General features: G+C 39.8%; 1 protein-coding gene across 1 annotated transcript in view; it reads left to right on the top strand.

Moving 5' to 3' along the window:
- Positions 1–13,200, top strand: part of LOC145989940 (uncharacterized) — a 446,260-nt gene that overhangs the window by 196,032 nt on the left and 237,028 nt on the right. The gene's annotated exons all lie outside the window — the stretch shown is intronic.

Here is a 13,200-nt window from a genome sequence, read left to right on the forward strand (position 1 = left end):
GAAGGGGGTGTAAGATTACAATTTAAGAAAGAAACGAAAAAGAAGAATCTGGGTTAAATTCGGTTGGTTCCTAGGTCGAGTCCTTGCAGTGTTATCCTTTGCCTTTCTCCGGGGAGGCGTAACCTTTTTTCGTTTTGGCGTATCACTGTCTTCTGTATTAGTGTCTCCTTCTTGATGTTCCTGTGGGAGGTTCTGCTTCATTATCCTCTTGGTGATCTTAGTCCTAAGGAGGGATGTCCTGTTGTTGAGTTTGTCGAAGGTGGATTCTTTGTGATCTTCTGGGGGGTATATTACATTCCGGAGGTAGGGGTTGAATGGGGAGGTGAGTGATGCCGGATTTGAAGAGGGAATGTTCCTCTTTCGACACCAGGTTTGTTAAGTCGTTTAGTGACGTAAAGTGCTCGGGATTTCTTATTAACTGGTACGTGTTGAAGTTTGGTAGCTTTCGTCTTAAATCTTCGATTTGTTTGTTTGATGTCTGGCAAAAGCCCTGTACTCAAACACACACACACACACACACACATATCCCTACCAACACCTCTATCGATCTTTTCTCTTGTGCACGCCCCGGTTCAAGTGGCCCCCTACGCTCCATTAAAGAATTTCTGAAAATAAAATTCCTAGAACGATATTTTGACCTAAAAGAGACGAAGGAAATGAGTGAGTGAGGAAGGTTGCATAACACTGAACTCTGACGTAAAGAATGGCCTATTCGGAAGCAAGAAAATGTCAATATTTCTCTTTCTGAAACAAAATTCTTCCAGGCATAATTTGAACTAATAGTTTGTGAGGTGCTTCGAGATTGTTCCTTAAGTTATTTCCTCTAATTACTGTTTCATGAACCGACCTCCGAGGCGGAGTGGTTGGCACAGGACGCTACGACGCCAGGGGTCCGGGTTCGAATCCCGGCCTGGTGTTGTTCGATACATGGAGACACATTGCACAGTGGTTCGGATCCCACTTTAATTGTAGATCCAGTCCCGATTAGCCTATCTGTGCGTAAAGTGGACTTAAAACATCAATTCCAATTCCAATTGATACCATCCCCATGTGGCACTCAGAACAGAGGAAAAACTACCGTTGGGAAACATGATGATTAGGGACCTGAGAGAAGACCGAGCAAGAGATCAAATATGATTATTGAGATTGGTAAGTTCTCTGCTATGAACGGTTTTCTTACTGTAGATAGTGCCGGCTCTGAATGGATACGTGGTAGGGGTCATACAATATATACAGGGTCTACAACCAAAGTTTTTCAGACGTTCAAAAAGATTTTGTTTCATTAATCGAAAGTAGATTGTCATTATTATAATTATTGAACAATACATTTATCATATCATTGTTCAAACCAGGCCCCCTGGCGTCGAAGCGCGCTGAACCACTCCGGCACAAAGGTTGGTACATTTGATTTCTATATAGTAGGCTACTTTGTCTAAAGTATTATTTTAGTAGTTATTGATATTTTTAAGTACCGGGTGTCCCATAATTCTTTCCCTGATTACAAACTTTATTCATATCCGCTATATGCAATGTAGAGATGTGAAAGTGTTGCCAAAATGTTGGAAAACTAACCAAGTTCTTTTGTTCCAGGTTTCAGTAACGTGCCTGTAGTGTAGCAGTGTCAGTGCCCAGGAAACCGGAAATGTTCACAAATCAGGAAAAAAGCTCAGCATGTTCTCTGGTATCACGAGATCCGGTCACCAATTAAAGTGCAGAGGAACTTTCAAACAACTTATGGAAAGATGCCGCCCGATGCCGAGAGCATTAAGTCGTGGTATGACAAGTTCAAGAACACAGAATCTGTTGCTAACTTACCGAGAAGTGGCCGAACCATCAACCTCAGCGATTTCAAACAACGTAAAACATTTGCATACAAAGTGCAAATTGTACAGGCTTTGTTGCCTAATTATACCAGGGGACACACTGAGCTTTTTCTTGATTTGTGAACATTTCCGGTTTCCTAGGCACTGACACTGCTACACTACAGCCACGTTACTGAAACTTGGAACAAAAAAAACTTGGTTAGTTTCCCAACATTTTGGCACCACTTTCACATCTCTACCTTACATATAACGAATATGAATAAAGTTTGTAATCAGGGAAAGACTTCTGGGACACCCGGTAGCCTATATTGAAACAATCCATTAAGACAGGAAAAAGTAATTGGAAGCATCTGCGTCCTATCAATTCTTAATAAACCGTACACAAATTATTTATGTATGGCTTCAAATATGGGACATTAGGCGAGTGCCCGAGTTGCTACTGCGATGGGAATCTACAAGGTGTTCAAAAAGTTACGCAACCTTATGGGAAAACATTTCTTATTATATTTTTTACATTAAGTGCTGGAAGTGACTCCCGTTTTGTTCTTCACACAAGTGGACACGACGAACCATGTTGTTCAAAACCATTTTCAATGTTATCTGTGAGATGTTACCAACACAGCTACGAGTATTCTCTTTCGATTCCGGAATACTGTGCGGATGAGTAATGTAGACGGAGTTCTTAAGATAACCCCACAAGAAGAAGTCTGGAGGAAATCTGGAGATCGCGGTGGCCATAACCCTATTAAGATCAGTCGTCCTGCAAAACACTCTTCCAAGTTACGCATTGTTATCCCAGCTGTGCGGGCTGTGGGATTGTCCTGTTGAAACCACGTTCGTTCCAACTTCTCAGCTGTCAACGTGTTAACAAATTATCTCACCATTGTCACATACCGATCAGGGGTCACTGTCTGTTCAAAGAATGTAACGATCACGCGACTACGTGATATTATCTTGGGAACTATTGGCGCTGCAATGATTATATTATACCATTTTATAGCTCTCGTCCAGCTCTACAAAATGAGACTATAGGATTTTCAGTAGCTGCTCAAGAAGAGTGACAATCATTTACTTCTCTGTCCAATTTTTTAACAAAAGGTGCAACAAAGTGTTCATTTGACTTGATTTGATGTCCTAAAATACATATCTCAAACAATCGGTGAGAAAGCAGCTATATTTTTGGTAAGGTGCTGCGCCTTAAAATCCGTGATAAATTTCTTATATCGGACAAACGGATTTCTTCAAATTTATAGGAGAAATTACTTACCGAATGCAGTTTCTTTATAGTTGTGGAAGCTCTGGGAAATGTTTTCTCGCATCGTTCATTGAATTTGCCGGTAAATCATGTATATTTCGATATAAATGTGTGACCGATACACGAAAGCTCTTGCATCCATTACCTTCCAGCCGGATGTTGCCTGTGTGTGATTACGTAATCCCGGTCAGTATTTCGAAACACGTGTTTTTGTATCTGAAGAAGGTACGTTTCCGCAGATGGTTTGTGGGGCTATGTGTCAATGGTTCGTGGGGCTAAGCGAGAATGGTGTGTGGGGCTACGCATATATTTTTCTAAACCAATTTGTAACTATTGTAACCTAAACGTGACCCTACCTAACCTAACCTTACCGGAAATGGTTCGTGGGGTTATGTATGAATGGTTCGTGGGGCTATGCGTCAATGGTTTGTGGGGCTACGTAGGTATTTTTGGGTGCAGTGGAGTGGAAACACTGCATGCCGAGTACGGCAGTGAAACTGTGACCGCCATTTTGCGTGTTACCGAAGGCGAAACGAAGAAAACTTACTCGATATGTCGCGCAATGATTCTCAATGCAGAATACGTAAGTACGAATATTGATATTAAATGAACTAGCAAATTTCAGCCGTTTGTACGATATAAGACATTTACCAAATCCGTTCCCTAACTATTATTATTATTATTACAATTCTCTAAAGTAACATTGAAAACAATGAAATGAAATTAACGTTTCTTGACATAGTATCTCAAGTGCAATCCAGTCAATTTTGTCGTGTGTTTCCAGATGAATTGAATTCGAAACTCCTAGACTACTGTTACCTACGCCCTCAAAATATCCGTAGCAGTTCCGCGCATATCATTGTCAAAATATGTCTACAAATAGGACATGGCAGAAAAACAATTTCCCTTTCTGTTCTAAACACTTACAATTAAAGCCTGTGGTTCCCTCTGTTGCCATCACAATCAATTCCATTCTTCTCATTAAGCAGGACTGGGCATGGGATTAAAACGGCATAAAAGCCAGGACGAGGAATTCACACAGACCTGCTGAGCTCATGACGGAATCCAAGTAGATTTTTCGCCTCCAAGGGAACTATAAAATCTCATCTCGTCTCTTCATAACACCCTGATACCCTGGGCTTGCATTTTTTCCTCTTCTTCACTGGATTTTGCCCTCTTAACCGACATTGTCTTATTACTTGAAAGCGTTTACCCAGAACAAGATTATTCAATTTAGAAGCTCCTGTTCTTTGTCTCTACGTCACTTAATATGGTTATAAAGCTTCAACTCCCGATGCTTTTATGTTGTGCGGTGTAAAGATGTGTAACATTAACTGTAGATGGCAGTTGAAACGAGTTTTCCAACTACCACACTATATGCTTGTTTCGAGGTTAGAAAAATGAATTCTGAACTTTCCACAATATCCATGTTTATGAATCGATGTAAGACAGCTTAGTATTTGTGCATCCTCTGCATATTTCTGAACTGATATTTCAAAATCACCACTACACTATTTCGTTTTTCTGGCAAATAATACTTTGAATTCAAAATGTATTAAGAAATATTCGATCGAATATTCTTTGTGGTTTGGAGAAATCATAAGATCATATTACTTATCCAGTGGCTGAGATTAGGGAGGGGATTTGCCCCCCACTTTTGACCCCGCACTATGGCAAAACTTATCTCCAAAGGGGGTTTCCCCCATGGCGCAGTGGTAGCGTCGTCGCCTTGTAATAAATGGGTCCCGGGTTCGATACCCGGTGGAGGCACAAGTGGTTCGGATCCCACTTTAAACTGTAGGTCCAGTCCCAATTAGCCTTACTGTGCATAAAGTGGACTTAAAACAACAAATCAACCAACCAACTTATCTACAAAGGGAAGCAAACCGTTCTTCCCCCCCTCACTTCTGGCAACAATAGTTTTGGAATCCATATGCCGCCACTGTATTTTATTTTACGTGAGATAAAAGTTCACAGAATTCGAGAAATATTTCTAAATTTAAGCAACTACCATGTTCACGAATTTGGCGATCTATTTCCTAAACCACGAAATATAATTTTAAGATTTTAATATCCAGTTCTTCCCCAAGTTATGCTGTAGCATACTTTTCGTTCCGTAAGCTCGAGAAAATGTAGCCCGTCCAGTTTTGAAAGTGACTACAACACAGAAAATCCTTCGCAGTTTCTGGAGGACATCAAGACAAACAATTTTTCTTAGTAACGTTTTACTAGTTGAAGACTCGTTTCGATGCTACGAGCCTTTGAAAAAATGTATTTTCTACCCTGTCTACATGCAGCCATGCGACACAGTCAGGGTTGCCACGGACACTTGTATTATCTGTCAGAAAACGATAAAATTTCTATTACGCTACTGCCAGACTGTAAGGCAATGTTCTTTATGGAGTGAGTGTGCCGGTTCGATGGTTAAGCTCCCGTGTTCGAATCCTGGCTTGTGCAAAGATGCCCCTTCATTTATTTATTTATTTATTGAACACTACAGGCGAATGCCCAATTACAGTGTTTTACATTTTCTGCTCTAAGTTTGTAAATTTACAGTTTGATAAGAAGTATTATTTTTCAGAAATTTAAATAAACATAAAATATGTCAACGCTAAATTAAATGTGTATACAATAGTATACACGTCATAACGTCATCACTCATCCTCATAATCAGCCAAAAACGGTAGGAAAGCAACGCTAAATAATAATAAATTGCAAAATACCTATGGAATGTGAGGATTTCAAAAAAACGTACCAAACCTTATAAAAGAAGTGGTGCAATAAATGTACATACATACAAACAAACATACATGTCGCTTTATCTGCTGGCATGATGTTGTCTCCTTGCAGATTATAGATATTCGTATGTTATATGAGAAAAAAATAAATGACAGTGGCAACCTTGAATCTGTGCCGCACCGTTGCATACATACAGGAAAATACAGAAAAGTGAGGGGGAAAAGGAAACTTAAAATTGTCTCAACAGAGGGCGACACATTATATATTCGCTCTGAGCGTAGAAATCTCCAACTACGGCTCTGCAGACCACTGTCCAAAAATCATCAATAAGTGTTGTTATTTCAGAAACTAGTCAACATGCAAATTATAGCCATGCTGAAAGTTGTTTATATTCACTGTTGCCAGGTTTAAATGTCAAAGGTTGCTTTAGGGGGGAAAATGACTTTTGGCCCGGAGTGTACTTGTTGCCTGTTCCCTAGGTCTCCGCCCCGGGATCAATATAAGCATGGCTTCGGAACAGGAGCTTTCAAAGGAAACCCGGCACAGCCACTATGTAATGGTAAAAGGGCGCTCTCTCTAGAGTGAGTGAACGCAGGGGGTGGGTGGGGGGACGCGGGGGGAAAACAAGTCTCCTAAATGGGAAAGTGAGCGGGAGAATTTTCATGCACTACATATGAAATGAGAAAATTGTTCTTTTACCCTTTTCTTGGGACAAAGGGAGATGCAAGCCTATTTTCAGGTAAGAAACCAATCCCCTTTTAGAAACAGAAGGAAGGTTACTTCTGTGTCAACTAGGGAAGACTCATTTAAACTTGTTTAGCAAAGAACTCAAACCGTTCAGCGCATGACGCGAATCTTTGTTAGCGTAATGATAACGTCGTCGCCTTGTAATCATGGGATCCCGACTTCTGTGTGGTGAAGATCCCACTTCAAAAACTGTAGGTCCGGTTCTGATTAACTTAGTTTGTGCCTAAAGGAGACATAAAATGATCTTTAAAGTATTTAAAGCCTACAAAAGTAACTTTGGTTGTAAATAGTTACTTTTAGGAATATGTAACTGTTACTCACAGGTGGCGCCAGTACCTAGAATGTGGAGTGATATTGTATTGCGAGGAGTGCCACGTGTATTTCAACGGAAGAAGTTGCAATTTATTTTCACCCATTTTAGTTCCATTCATAATACGCAACGGCTCAGAACCAGCTTACATTTTATGATTATTATAAGTTATGTATCTGTTGTATAGCACAGTTAAATTAACATTATATTACAATATTTAAAGATTGAAATAGTCTTTCAGTTTGGGAGCAAATGTATCTGCTCCCGGCATCAAAATCAGATATCCACATCCCTCTCTTCTTTCTCCTCCTCATATCTTTCTCTGTCTTACTCTCCTCTCTCTTTCTCTGTCCCCTCTCTTTCCTCTTTCTTAATCTCCCTCCTCTATTTCCTCTTCCATATCGTTATCCCCTTTCGCTCTTAAACCATTTCTCTCCCCCCTCCTATTTCTTCCTCAATTTCTCTCCCTCTCTCTTTCTAGTTTCCTTCATTCCTCTTATACGCTCTCCTCCGTGCTCTCTCTCGCCCTCTTATATAATTCTTTCTTCGTCTCTATTCCTTTCTGCAGAGAGAGAACTGGTGTCTATAACCCAGCGGATGAGACAAAAACCAAGACCGGAACAAGAGTCCAAATCCAATGAAACGGATTTATCGTCTTTTCCCGCACAGAAGCGCTCACCGCAGCATGGATAAAATCTCTCGTTATTTCGCCAGCATCACTCCTTCCAGGAAATTCCTTAGTCTATTAACATGAAGATCGCTTTATAAGCCTTGTACGGTATCCTGAACATCCCGAAGGAGCCGCATCTCTGCTGCATGAGGCAAAGCAATTGGGCTCTAAAAACCCTGTTCCCTCATCCCGTTACTTGGACTGGGAGGAGTGCGCATGGCAAAAACCCTCGCATGCAAAATTATATTTGCAGTTTTCTCCTTTCGCCAGCGTACAAGAAGATTCAAGGGATTTGCTGGAAGAACGTAGCAAAACTGGGAGGGAAAAGGAAGCAAATGTAATAATGAAAAGGCAAGAGATATGATTAAAATGTAAGCACATATGAAGAAAGAGTCTGAGAAGTACAAAGAAACAGGAAATGTATATCAAATTACCATAATGAAATGTAAAGATACGGAATTGAAAACGGTCGAGTATGAAAAAGGAAAGAATGGAGAAGATTGATTGATTTGCTTTTATTTTACTTCGCTCTTGTGCCACTTTTGGCTACTACTTTTGGCTAATTTGCGAAGATGGGAATGAATGATTAATGATGAAATTGATGAATGGACATCCATGGCCAGACCAGGATTCGAGCCCGGGACCGATAGAATGGAAGAGAGAAAAGTCAGGAAACTCATCAAGCTTCAGTAAATCTCCACATGTGCTCCTTTGGTGGCTCGACAAATATCAAGATCGTACTCCATTTCTTGCCAGGTGTTTTCCAGCATTTGTGACGTAACGGATTAACAACCTTCGTTTATTCTTTCGAAGGTTACGTAAACCTAGTTTTTTGTGTGTTCGTTCTGGATTTCATTTTGTGATGTAGATTGGATATCCTCACAAATTAGAAAAACAGATACACTCTAATTCTAATTGGAGATTGAGCACATGTGATTTCTGTGGTAAAAAAGAAGCGCTTTTAACATGGGAAAAGCAATATGTTCTTAGTTTTATCTGTTGATCGTATTTGGCGCTTCAGTCGAAGTGCAATTCAAAAGACTTTCACTTCCAGTCCAAGGCTTCAAGACTGACCGTTCTCGTAGGATATTCGCTTCAAGAACGGTCTTGCACCTTTCAGACACAGCAATAGTATGTGACGTCATTTTGAACAGCAACCTGGAGATAAATGAGTTAGAATCTACCACGATCGCTAAAGGGCATTCTTATTACGATAAACACACTAAAACGGACAAAACCCTTTTTTTTTTTTTTTTTTTTTTTTTGCGATTCAACCTTACACCACCACGAAGACCTAAGAGCGCATGCGCAAAGCTATGACGTAGAATGAGGCTGCCCCGAGGTTCCCTAAGGGCCCATCGTAATTATTTCCTCGTTGGTTGGTTAATCTTTCAGTAGGCCTTTGGAATGACGCAGTCTGGGGCAGTGCGATGCGATGCGAGACCGGAAAGGGGTTACTGCATGGAGGAAACAGAATTGTGGGAAATTTTCCGCCCGAGGAAATTCGAGATAGACTTTCTCCAGTAGCGTGTCGTTAAAGTTAGTTTCCCTGGTTTTTTTCTCTCTCCCTCGGTCCCTCAACAATACTAGTCACGATATTTCTATTCATAGGTGGCGCATTCAAACTTCTAGCCATGAAACTGGAGGGAACAAAGTTGTTCGTCAAGCTGATGAGGAAAAAGCTGAGAGAATATGGTAACATGCAAATAGGAAGAGTGAAAATGCATGAAAACAGAAATAAAAACTCATCACAGGGTGAGAGAGATGGAATTAAAAACAAAATCCCACAGAGAGTGTGATGAAAAGACACTTTTATCTTTCTCGTGTGTTTACTACTCACACCGTCCTTTAGGACGGGATCTTCCCTATGCATGAGACGATCTTTTGGCTTTTCTTTCTTCTGTAATTCAGAAAAAAGCGGATGCTATCAGGATTGTCAAAAATCCCTCCTATACAGCCCATCCTGTCGGATCATGTCCTGTTTAAATTACAAAGTAACAGCATGTATGAGGGCCTCTTCGAGTACAGATCTGGACGTTTTAACGCCTTGGCCAAAGGTGTTAGAGGTTACTTTCAATATGGCAGAACGTAGGACCAACGTTTTAGAATATTCTTATACTAACACCAGAGTGTAGAGGGTAGGTATCCAAATCTCAACTCTACTTTCACGTAGTACACCCTGGACTGCATTTTGCAAACTAACGAGACAATGGCGCCTGGACCTACAGCCAGGATAATCCTCTGCAGGAATTGTGTTGTATCGTCCACATGTGTTTGTGATTATCCGTTCATTGTATTACGATTCGTGCCCATCGTTGCGATTTGCGGAAAAGTGGCAGAAAAGGCGACGGAAAATACATGAAATCAATCAATCACATACATGGGAAAACCTTGAAGAATTTCATACGTTTCAGTGAAATAACCTAGCTCAATTAATTATACTAACACCGACACCACAACTTCATCATGCATAGGTGACCAGAATTAAAGTTACCCAACTCAGAGCCCTCTGTAGCCTGTTTGAGGCATCATAGAACTCTGAAATTTGGTGAATCCACTATGCAGACCATGGGGAAGAGGATGGCGGTAAAAAATAGTTCAATTTTCCGCCACCAGGTTGAAATGTGGCGCTGTAATAGTGAATATTGAAAAACGTAAGTCAGGTGTACAAATCTTTATTGTTGGTTTCTGCCAGTATAGGAGTGTTCAATATGCGTGCCAGAAGTGCCGCTTCCTGCTGCAACACCCAGATCTCCAGTCTCTTCATCAACTTTCTTAACCCATGCGTTGTTAAAGGGCCCTTTCGAAGTCCTATCGCATGACGATAACCTCCCAGTGCAGCTGCACTATTACTACCGTTCTGATAAAACAACTTCACCAGCAATGCACGTTCTTTCTTATTTAATGGCATGGTGATCACTTCCGAACTTTTGTTCAGCTCTCACGTTAAGTGATTTAGCTGAGTTATTAATTAGAAAGACATTTGTTAGTGGCTGGAAGTTGCGAGAAAATAATCTCTCGTTTATTGCAAGATTGCAAGGTAAAGGCAAATCCATAACCAATTGGAGCATTTTACAGCGCCACATTTCAACCTCGTGGCGGAAAATTGAACTATTTTTTTTATCGCCATCCTCTTCCCCATCGTCTGCATAGTGGATTCACCAAATTTCTGAGTTCTACGATGCCTCGAACAGGCTACAGAGGGCTCTGAGTTGGGTAACGTTAATTCTGACCACCCGGTATATATATACATACAATTAGTTAATATGTTAATAAGTTTTGCGATTTGTAACTGGATTTGGCACTAGATTTTGAAATAAGTCACAAGAATGGTAAAACTAAGGAGCTGTCTCGGACAGTATTCGACGTACCTTCCAGGTTATCGAATCCATGGATGTATTTCTTGTTTTTCTTAGCTTCATTTTGCGGGAAGTCTTTTCATAAGTTTTTTTGCATTAATTGTAATGAAACGAATTTGCTGTTTCAGCTATATATAGACGATTGGTCTCACTTCTCTTGAAGGTCGTCGCAGGGAAGGGGTTAGTTACCAGGATGAACGATAATTAGATGATATTGATGAAAGGACAAAGCACCATAAAGGAATATCCACGCCAAGACGTAGACTCGAAGGGGATCGGGAAGAAAACGCGCTCTGCTACAAAAGCACAGTTCTTATCAAAAACTAAATATGCTGACCAAGGCAGAAATTTATTTTATTATAAAACATAAACTAAACGTTACGTTTCAACCTTCTAGCAAGGTCTTCTTCAGACTCTGCACCAAGTACAAATGTAACAAGGTACAAAACAGGACGATATATATACACAAAAATAACTCCTCTCCAGACTATTAGAAAGTTGTTCTGGAACATTCTAGCAGGTGGCTTTCCATTGTCAACTGTACTTTCACCTCAAAGGCTAAACATTTTGTTTCACCTGGAATGTGGCTGGACTCTTTATCTCTTTCTTCTCTCCTCTTTTTCTCTTGTCCTTTCCACTCTTTCTAACACCTTCTTCCATTCTTTGTTTATCTTCAGTCCCCCATTCCAGTTCATTGTGTCTTCTTCACCTTTCCTCTCTATTTCCTTGGCCTCTTTCCATTTTCTCACTAGTATTCTCTTCTCCCTTCCTATCTGCTTAGCAACAGAACAACTTTCTAATAGTCTGGAGGGGAGTATTTTTGTGAATATATATCGTCCTGTTTTGTACCTTGTTACATTTGTACTTGGTGCAGAGTCTGAAGAAGACCTTGCTAGAAGGTTGAAACGTAACGTTTAGTTTATGTTTTATAATAAAATAAATTTCTGCCTTGGTCATCATATTGAGTTTTTCATATCATGGAAACAAGGCTTAATGGAGTTCTAATCACCTTACATTTAACCAATATTGTGGATGCTACCTTGAAAGGGAAAAAAACTAAGAATAAATCACATTAGTCAAGTGCAAGTAATATTAGATGCAATCTCGCTGAAGGTATTTGTACGATATCTCCCTGCGCTGTAACATTACCCATACTGAAGAACGTCTCGCCCTTCCCAACAAGAAACCCAGACGCTCAAATGCGAGGGAGCCTGTTTCGCCAGGGATTAGTGTTCCAGCGAGTAAATTTAATTAACAATCTGAGAGCATTATAAAGTTTACTGAAACATTGTCATAACTCTTGTTATGTTTATGCATTACTGCACAAAGTACACAGATGAAAAACTTGCTCAAACTTCTAAAAGTTTTTAATACCCTTGTAAGCCCTGTTGTCTAGGCCATGTTTTACTTCCCGCGTCTGGGTTTCTGTAATTTAATTCTGTGATTGACGCTTCCTGAATAGTAGCGGCGCCATAGGAGAGCTGGAGGCATTGGCCCTAAGAAAACACTAAATGAATTAATGCCCTTTCAGCATAATTGTGCATTTTTGTGTCATTGAAAAAATTGAATGTTACTGTTCCATTCTGGGTCCTTTACAACTTTTTGGGGCTTAGGTATGTCCTTGAATATAAGTATGCTTTGCTTATTTCCAACACTTCTATACCTATTAAGAGATGCAGAATGCAATAAATAGAAACAAGCATTGTATTGATATAATACTACAAAATCTGTAAAATTTGAAACAATTGAAGCATGATATGAAACACTAGCGCCACGGCAAACTTTTTAAATTACTTGTTACTCTATGGATTTTTTTCAAAATCTCGTAATATGAATGTGTTTAAATTATTTTAGACAGTCAAATATATTTGGAACAAAAGGAAATTGTAAGTTTTTGCGTATATCTATCTTATTTTGAGCGTGTAGATTTAGTAATGTACTACATGTTGTTCTCATTATGAACTTAATACTGAATAAGGTAATAGTAGTTATGACGACTGTTCAACAAGAGGGAAACTCATAGTAATTGATAGTCAAATTTGGAATCGAAGTGAGTGACAATGAAATATCAATTACATTCATGTACATACCACAAACCAACAGTCCAATAGTCCATAGGTTACTGTGCAATCCACTCTTGAGTGAACCGACCAATGAGGATACAAAATGACATAGTTGCAGCTCTATTTTCCCCTCTGAAGTTTAAACAATTGATTATCTATTTGTTTTATTTCTTTATCAATAGACAGCGCGACTTCAATTATCGTATTCTTCAAGCAATTTATTCTCCAATAAGC

This window comes from Lepisma saccharinum, chromosome 7 (assembly GCF_977018435.1).
Source record: "Lepisma saccharinum chromosome 7, izLepSacc3.1, whole genome shotgun sequence".
NCBI classification, from domain to species: domain Eukaryota; kingdom Metazoa; phylum Arthropoda; class Insecta; order Zygentoma; family Lepismatidae; genus Lepisma; species Lepisma saccharinum.